Genomic DNA, 8737 nt, shown 5'->3' with positions numbered 1-8737 from the left:
CCCGCGCTACAAAAGCCAGGAGAGGCCCGGGGTGGGGCTGGCGTCAGCGGGAAATGTCTCCCTGGAAGCAGGTACGTGTCCGCGCCCTGCGCGTTTGGGAGGGTGGGGTGCGGGGTCGAGCGCACCGGGGCTGCTACGGTCCCTCCCCGCCGGCGGGGCCCGGGAGCTGCCCCGCTCTGCTGCGGCCGCAGGGGGAGCCCGGCCCGGCGCCGCAGCACCGGCGCTCCCCGCCTCCCGAGCTGGCCGGGAGCCGCAGCTGGCAGCGGTCGGAGGCGCAGCTCCGCGGGCGGCGGCGGCGGAGCCCGGCTGTGCTGCCCGCGCCTCCCGCCGCCGACGCCTCGTCGGTGGTGGCACGGATCGCCTCCGTCCTGCCCCCGCGGCGGAAAGGGCCGCCCAAGCGGAGCCCTCCTCCCTCCCGCCGCCGCACACCCCGAGGAACGGCTTGTTTTCCTGCCCGGATGATGGATTTCTCCGCAAGGTCATCCCTGCCCGCGGCGGCGGTGTGCCCGCGGCTCCCCAGGCGCCGCCGCGGAGGTAAGGGGCGGGGGGAGCGGAGCGGGCTGGGTGAGCACCTACATGGCACGCACACACACCAGCGAGGGCGTTTGGCGCCGGAGAGCAGCGGGCTGGGTGCGCGGGCAGGTGCCGGACGAGGCGGGCGTGCCTCGCCCTGCCGGCCGTGCCTGGCGCGGGGTCCGAGCCGTGCCCGGGGAGCCGAGCCGTGCCCCGCTCCGCGGCGAGAGGGGCTGCGGCCGCCCGCGAGCCGACACCGGCGAGTGGGAACGGCCGGGCCGGACCCGAGGGCACCTCTCTCATCCTCTGCTCGTTTTTACCGGCGCTTGTACGCGACTTTGGCTCAGGCGTGGTCCGGGTGCGCGGAAAACTTAAGAAAAGAAATAAAAAAGGTGGAGAGAATAATGATGAGATGCCCCCCCCACCGCCGGGACGGGCCGGGGGATGCGCGGCTCGGTCGCCACGGCAACGTGCCCGCGGCCGCGATGTCGCAGCGCGGAAGATGCCCCGGAGGCCGCCGCCGCCGCGGGGGTAACCCCAGCCGCCGCCTTCCGCCACCCGGAGTGGGGATCGTGGCCAAGGGGCGTCCCTCGGGCCGAAGCCGGGCGGACGCAGCGGTGAGGGTGAGCTGGGGCATCCCCGGGTGATTGTCGGCGGAGCCCGGGGCTCCCCAGACCGTGGTGTGGCGGCTCCCGGCCGAGAGCGGAGGGTTCCGTGAGGGTTTCGAACTGGGATGTCACGGTCAAGGAGCATCAAGGCGTGAGGGTTGGCCAGGTGATGTCCCTTGCCTGGCTCAGGGTGTTGAGGCTGGGCACGAATCCCTCACGGCCTTTTCTTGCTGTAGTTGGTGACAAAACTACTGATGATGTCAGCTCCTGGTCTGTGGCTTGTGTTGTCCACATTCAGCTTGCATTCGGCGCCCCATACAGGCCTTGGCTTCATTAATGCTTTATTCCTTCATCCTTTTTTTAGCAAGGAAAATTACAATGCTAGTGTTGGGTTTTTTAGTCATAAGACATTATTATGATCCCATAGCCTAACTTCTTCCATAATATAAAGCAGAGACTAATATTCCCCTGTGATTCCAAGGTCTGGCCCACCAGCCTCTTCAAACAGTCTTGATTAAATGACTTCCAACGATGGGAATTGACTACATTCCTGGATAATTGGCTCCAATTTTTAATTGCTTTGTTAAACGTTTGCTTCTCTTTTCCCCTTTGAACTTTTCTGACTTCATCTTCCAGCTACTAGATCTTCTAGTGTTTTGCCTGTCAGATTAAATGGTTATCTAGTTTCAGATCATCTCTCTCTGCTCAAGTATTGAAGGGCAGTAATTAAATAGCCACTTAACATTGTCTCTGCTGAGACAAATAGACCTGACTCTCTTGGTCTCTGCCTGGAATGCAGATGCTCCCCAGGAGAAATGTCTGGGCTGCTCTTCTCTGAGCCTCCACCACCATCCTTGCTGGCCTCCGGTGCTGCACAGCGGGTTCCAGGAAGGCCCTTGTTAACGTCACGTGTGGAGATAATAACCTCGTGCTCAGTATTCCCCTGTCTATTCACCCAACGGTACAAACTTTTCTTTCCCACGACTACGTGGTGGGAACTTCTGTTCCATTAGTTAAAGGCAGTGATCCCTGAACTTCTTTGGAAGCCAAGGTTTTCTCAGAAGCTGGTTGCCTGTCCTGTCAGGAGCATTTGAATTAAATATTTCTACATGTATACCTTTGGATCTGCCTATATTAGAGTTTTTTCCCTCCTCAGATCACCTCACTTCTGTGGAGTCTGCAGCTCAGGAATCACAATAGACCTCTGGCGTCCTCTAGAAGTCAGAGGAGTTTCTTTTCCCAGGACCTTCCTCCTAAATGTCTGTCTTCTCCCCCAGCGAACTTCAAATAAGTTTAAGGTCACCTGGAGTAAATGGTACCAAGAAGTTACATTAAGTAATATACAAACTGCAAAGTGCCCATTAGAGTGAATTGCTTTTGTAACTGCTTTTGTTCAGCTGTGCCTCCAAGTGTTGGCGAGAGAAAAGAATTGCTTTCCTATCTTAAAGAGCTGTAAATACCACTGCTGGCTCTAATGTCTAGGCTGACATACATAGTGTCATTATTTTGCAAGTCTTTAACTTGAACATTGTGAGTTTAACTTGCTCTGAAGTGTGCTAAAGCCTGGACTTACAGCTCTCTAGAAAGCACAGCATCTGAGAGTATGGGCCAGAGAGGTTAGGTGGCTTTGACAGAATATTGTCAATTTTTCCAGCAGCATGTAGGTAGCATCTCGAATCTCAACAAAATGATGAGATTGAGTAGTCTGAAGGCACCTGCTGTGGGAGATGGTACAAAACAAAGTTCTTTGAAATTAACTTTTTTTTTTGGGGGGGGGGGGTTGAGGGTGCTTTTATTTTTTTGTTTGGGAGTTGTGTGTTTGACTTGCCCTGTCTATGAGCTTAATGTGCAGTGAGGGAGGGTGGTGTAAGAAGTCTGGAAATTAAAGGTCTTTACATGCAGACCATCCCATGGTGTAAGTGATATGATGATGCCTGTGAGTAAGGTTTGTTTGCAGGAATGATAGCAGGTTTCAGCCTTTAGAATGACCTAGTTGTTTTCAAAGTGTTAAAATTAAGAAAAGTACATTCTGATTGTGTAACAGCTTAAATGTCAGGACAAAGAGTGTTCTTGAAATTTCATGAAGATTTTTTTTTATTACAAGCCCCAGAAAATGTCTATTCATAAGATTTCATGAAGTATAGACAGTGATGCACTAAATATAAACAGACCTTAAAAGGTCTGAAAAATCATCACAGAACTCAGATACCACATCTGATTGAATAGAGCTCTGGAATTCTGCTGAATTTTCTACAGGCTGGTGTCAGCATCATAGGAAATGTTTCTCGAGTTTGTCCAATTTTATAGCCGCCCAAGACAAATTTCTGAAATGTTACTATCTTTCCCTCACCCATTCAAACTTGCCTTCTGTCCCCCAGATTGGGCTAATATCTCTGAGTTTTTCCAACATATGCTTTCTCTTCTCGTGGTTGCTTTTCTTCAGCTCCCTTTGCAATCAGAAGAATATGTGTGTGTTTACTTGGGGTAGCTGGTCCCAAAAATTAGACATTTATGACTTTTGAAGCCCATCCAGAGTCAGCCCAGCATTACGAATAGTGGCTGTTAATTAATTCTACAGGCTTTTAATTAGTTGTAAACAGACAGAAGATAGTATTTTTGAGTCTCAGACTTGCTGAAGACTGACCAGCGAGCACTAGGCTAGACAGATTTCACTAGCAAGATACTATGGCAGTGGTAAAATTTGTCAGATTTGGGTCCTGAAACTGACACCGTTACTTTTAAGAACATAAACTCCCTCTGTCAGACTCAACCAAAGCTAAGGGGAACAACATCCTGCCTCCAGTTTGTGAAAACCTCACTGCTGTAGGAGTACACGCAATCTGCTCGTAGTCTCACAGCTACAGTCAGAACAAAATTTCGTAACTGAGAATTATGCTCCTAGTAGCACATCACTTCTTAATTTAAAACTCCCACACTAAAAGCAGAGTTAGGATACAGGCTGAATCTGCTGCCTTTGTGGATTTAGGAGCAATCCTGGATTAAGACCTGATCTTACCCAATTTAGGTAAACATCACCTTCTTGAGATTAAGAACAAAAAAAAAAAAAAAAAGATGGATAATTTTACTAGGGGAAAACAAGTTCTGGACATATTCTAAATGAAATTAAGTTACTGTCCAATAGGAAAAGTTTTTAAAAGTATATGCAAACACAGTTTACTTTTGCAAATAGTAAAAATAGAAAAGGTCTATACATATCTTTTATTATATATATGGACTTTGAACTCAGTTCTGTAGAAACAAAGACTGATACCGATTAAAAATTTGATCACACATGATCAGTTACTTATTAACATTGAGTTATTTGTCTCTTGGGAGTCTGTGGCTAGGAGCCCACATTTATAAATTGGCAGCAGATCCTAGACGGTTGAGGTGTCAGCATGTGGCTAAATAAATAGGGAAGAAAATGCGGTGTCAACACCTGCAACTCCATGTAGGCTGTTAGGGAGAAAGGCAAAGAAAAAGGTGGGCATATGAGTAGGAATGACTGGGAACCAGCATAATAGCATTTTGCACCTATTTGTCCTCTGTCAGCAGTGGACAAGTGCACAAGCGGTGCACTTGATAAGAATAATTAAGTGGAGGGAAGAATGCCAACAGTGACAAATATTACCATGCATTGTGGGAAAAGAGTGCTATAGGTGTATTCACAGAGAACAGATTCAGTTCTTTCCCCTCATCTCCCCCATGCCTCTAAATCCGTGATCCTGTATAACAAAGCTTGGTGGCAGGCATGGAAGTTATTACCACAGCCAATATCAACCAGACATCCAGGAAGATACAGTATCTATTAAATTACCCAGGAAAAAGTGTCTGTATCTATTTTATCTCTGAGTGTAATTGTTAGCAACACGTGTTAGTTCTACTGATTGTTTTACTGTACTTATTATATATTAATAGAATGTGGTAGTAACAGTTGAGCTTACTTGTTTCCTCCCTCTGACAGTAGTTCTTTTAGAAGAACAAGGAGTAATCAAGGGGGACACAGAGGTTCCAGTGCTCTGTTAAACTGTTAGTATCTGTGCTATCAGCATGGCTACACACTGCTGGTGTCTGTGTCTAACCTAGTGGAGACCAGCTCTCAGCTGAGGCTGAAAGCTTGGCAAGTGGTAACAATTCATTTTCCAATCTAATTTATATCACTGTTGTCTAGCTTTGGAGAAGAAATATTATGCTGAGGGAGTGGAGGAGAAGTTTTTTAGAAGAGGATTATAAGAAGTATGTGTTCTGAGACATTTATCATCTCCCTCTCAGGCAACCCTCATAGTCAAATTCAACTATGATAAAACAGATATGAAGCACATTGCTACACAGGAATCTTCACTGTGATCTGGTGACCTCCTGATCCAGGAAGCAGCAGCGTTGCTAAGTTTAAAAGCATTCATATCATCTGTGGATTGATCGTGGTTATGTAGTAATAACACATCCCCTCCCATTGGTACATGTTCCTGTACATTAATGCACACAGAAGCTGGGGGAAGAGCAGTATTCCCTGAAGCATTGGTTGTCTGGATGATTCCTGAAAGAGTTATGTTAGTGCTTCAGTTAGCTACAGCTATGAACTGAAGCATAGGTCAGGACTGAAGTGACTACTGTAGGGAAGGTTGCCTAGACAGCCTGCAACCAGGAGTATTCTTATTTTCTGAATGTTCTGGTTTGAAAGCAAAACCAGTGAGAGACTCCAAGTCAGAAATACAATTTATTGGGAAAAGGGAAAACAAAAGACAAAAATACACACAATGATACAAAAGGAAGACCACTGGCAAAGTCAGAATACAACCTGACACCCGCTTTGGCCAGCGTGCTGGTAGCAGTCCAAATTGGAGTGGCTGCAGTCCTCTTGGAGTGGCAGATGTGGTTGCTGTGTCTTCTTAGAAACCTGTGGAAAGGCTGCCTTTCTGTCTAGAAATCCCTGGATTTATCCAGGTGGGAATGCCTAGCTTCTCCCCCTGGGCGGAGCATCTCACAATGGGCTGATGTTATTTTGAGTCACAAGGTGTGTTCTTAATCACCTGTTAAACAGAACTGGCTCTTGGAGAGTGTTATCTCTGAGTCATGAGGCGAGACATTGGTGGGCCTATTAACAGGAGATAAGGAAAACTGTCCAGATGCAACTGCTACTCGGATGGTAATAGGAAACATCTTAGTGCTCAGTCTTGGACACTGAAGAAAACGTATACCAAATGGGAGCAGAACATAGTGACCAAACATTCAGCTTTGGAAAGACAGATCAAACTTATTTTCCCTTTTTCTATTTTGTTTTTGGTTTGTTGTTTGGTGGGTTTTTTTTCCTGCTAAATGGATACGGTGTTTCTAAAAATATTGAGAAGTAATCAATGTTTGCTTGAATTCTCACAGTGACATCTCTATCCTGAGATTCTCCTGTAGTTCAGTGATGATAATTAATATTTTCAGCTCTTCAAAATCATCATGCAATTATCACCAGTTGGCATTTTTATCTGGATGAACAGGATGGCTTTCTATATGCACATGCGCCTTCCTACTTCTTTTGGAGAACATTGAACAAATATTGGCTACTGCAGTTGGAATCCCAGACTGCATTCTAATGGTGAAAATCTTTTTCCCAGTGATGCTAATGTGCAAAGTGCAGTTTTTAAAAGGGAAGTCAAACAAGAAAAAAGGCAAAATGAAACAAGATGTGCAATTATTTTTAATATTCTTCATGCAAAAACCCAACAGATTGAAACAGAGGGCATGAATACTATGCTACATTATGACTAATCTGAAAAGGATACTATAAAAAGCAATGGCTTATCTCAAATGATGACAGTGAAGTCAGTGAAAAATTAATTCAGAAATTTTCTGGTGACTCCAGGACCCCTCTTTACATGCATGAAATAATCAATAGAAAGCTGAGAAAATCAGTCAAGATGTTATCATGGAAACAGTAGGAATTTCCAACACAAGATAACAAAGGATCTGATGTTTACCTTAAATTTGCATAAACAGGAGTCAATTCATTAACATTTATGTGGGGAAAAAATTATGTAGTTAGGCATAATTTTCAGATGGATGGATTTTTCCTTTCCTGGGTGAAACAGAAAAGGAAAAGAACAGTAGACTGCTTACTAATCTGATTTTACATGATTTTGGGAAGAGATGAGTGTTCCTCTTGGTAGCAAGTAGAACTGGCACGTGGTTTCTCTGGTCAGGGAAATGTGGTGTTTGCCAGTTTTGGGGTGAGTAGAGTCCCTTAACCTAAAGCCAGCCTGACTGAAAGTTATTTTCTACTCGTGGGGCAGTCATTTTGTCTTAGTAAAGAAACTGTAAAATGTTTTGAAGTGCAAGAACAGGTGCTTTACCTTCAATGTATTGCCAGTGAGATCTTAATCCAGAAAGTAGCGTGTCTGCTGAGTGCTCAAAGAACAGTCCCTTCCATAGGCCCCAGGACTCTATGGAGTTTTGCCAAAAACAGGGTCAAATAACAGATTAAGTCTGTAAAGTTGGTATAACAAAGCAGGTAAGAAATTTTCTAGCAAAGAAGGTGATGTGGACAGGGCACTGTTGCATTTTAGCAAGTCCCTGTTTTCTTAGACTACTGGAGCTACAATTCAGAGCAGCTTCTAAGATGGCCTTTGGGTGCTGAGGAATGAGTCAGATATCACCAGGTCCCAACTTCAGAAAGTGCAGAGGTGTAAAAGTCACCTAACTCTTCCCAGCTCAGCTCTCCTAGAAGCAGTCTGGCTGTTGAGGACTTAGCCAGGTCTTTGGCTAGGAAATGCTGAAGGATAATCGCACTTCAGCATTTAATAAACTAAAGGGTCACTTTTATTACAGTCACTCTCCTTCCTCTGAAGTATCAGTTTCATGAAAACTTCACACAATTGAAAGATTAAGGTTGAGATGACTCATTAAGAAAATGATAGAATATAATAAGCATTCTGGGGAATGTAGTAAGGGGTAGAAGTAATAGTAATAAAATACTTGTCAGAAAGATGGTAGTCTTGAGAAGAACTGTATGGAAACAAGATGACAGAATTATTCCGTTCCAAAAGGTTGGCATTTCATAACTTTTTATAATACTGCTGCACACCACAGCCTCTCCATGTTAATTAAAAATTAAAATGTTAATCTTGCCCGTGAGGTTAATAGTTAGGGAGTATCTGTTAAATGCTGTTAAAGAGGCTATGCATGAGTTTGAGGACCCAGATTTCTGCTCAAGCTAATCAGTAGCCTTACAAGATCTGCTGTTTCAGTACTTCATGAAATACCATCAGTTTCCATCTGTCCACAGTGACAGATATCCCATCTACAGAGTCAGCTGTGGTAACATTTGACAATTCTTAGTTGCAGCACCAAAGACACTCTCACAGAAAGGGTAAGAGGTGTTTCAAAGAGTCACCTCAAGTGCATGGTATGGCAGAATAAAGTGACCAGGCTTTCAGGTCCCTGTCTGCTGCTCCATTCTTCTAATAAACCCGTTCATGCCATAACTGAGAGCATTAGTAACTGCAAATGTGTTTTCACCTACCTCAGCCAAGAGCTGCTTAGACTTGGAATTCATCACTGCATGTGATGGCTTCAGGTTGGGACTGTGCAGAATCTGTGCTGTTACCCCATGCCTGAGAACACAGGCT

General features: G+C 45.4%; 1 protein-coding gene across 4 annotated transcripts in view; it reads left to right on the top strand.

Moving 5' to 3' along the window:
* The first annotated feature begins 428 nt into the window (after positions 1 to 428).
* The window catches only part of GPRIN3 (GPRIN family member 3), a 29362-nt gene continuing 21053 nt past the window's right edge, over positions 429 to 8737 (top strand). Inside the window, exon 1 of one of the 4 annotated variants that reach the window (XM_053941837.1) lies at positions 429 to 534. The gene's annotated coding sequence lies outside the window, so the exon portion shown is untranslated. Of the gene's footprint in view, positions 535 to 1034; positions 1137 to 1215; positions 1288 to 8737 lie in introns of those variants that run through there. The other 3 variants (XM_053941840.1, XM_053941835.1, XM_053941842.1) reach the window with 3 other exon arrangements.

This window comes from Vidua chalybeata, chromosome 4 (assembly GCF_026979565.1).
Source record: "Vidua chalybeata isolate OUT-0048 chromosome 4, bVidCha1 merged haplotype, whole genome shotgun sequence".
NCBI lineage: Eukaryota > Metazoa > Chordata > Aves > Passeriformes > Viduidae > Vidua > Vidua chalybeata.
Note: the sequence above shows the minus strand (reverse complement) of the source record. Positions and strands in the feature narration are given on the sequence as shown.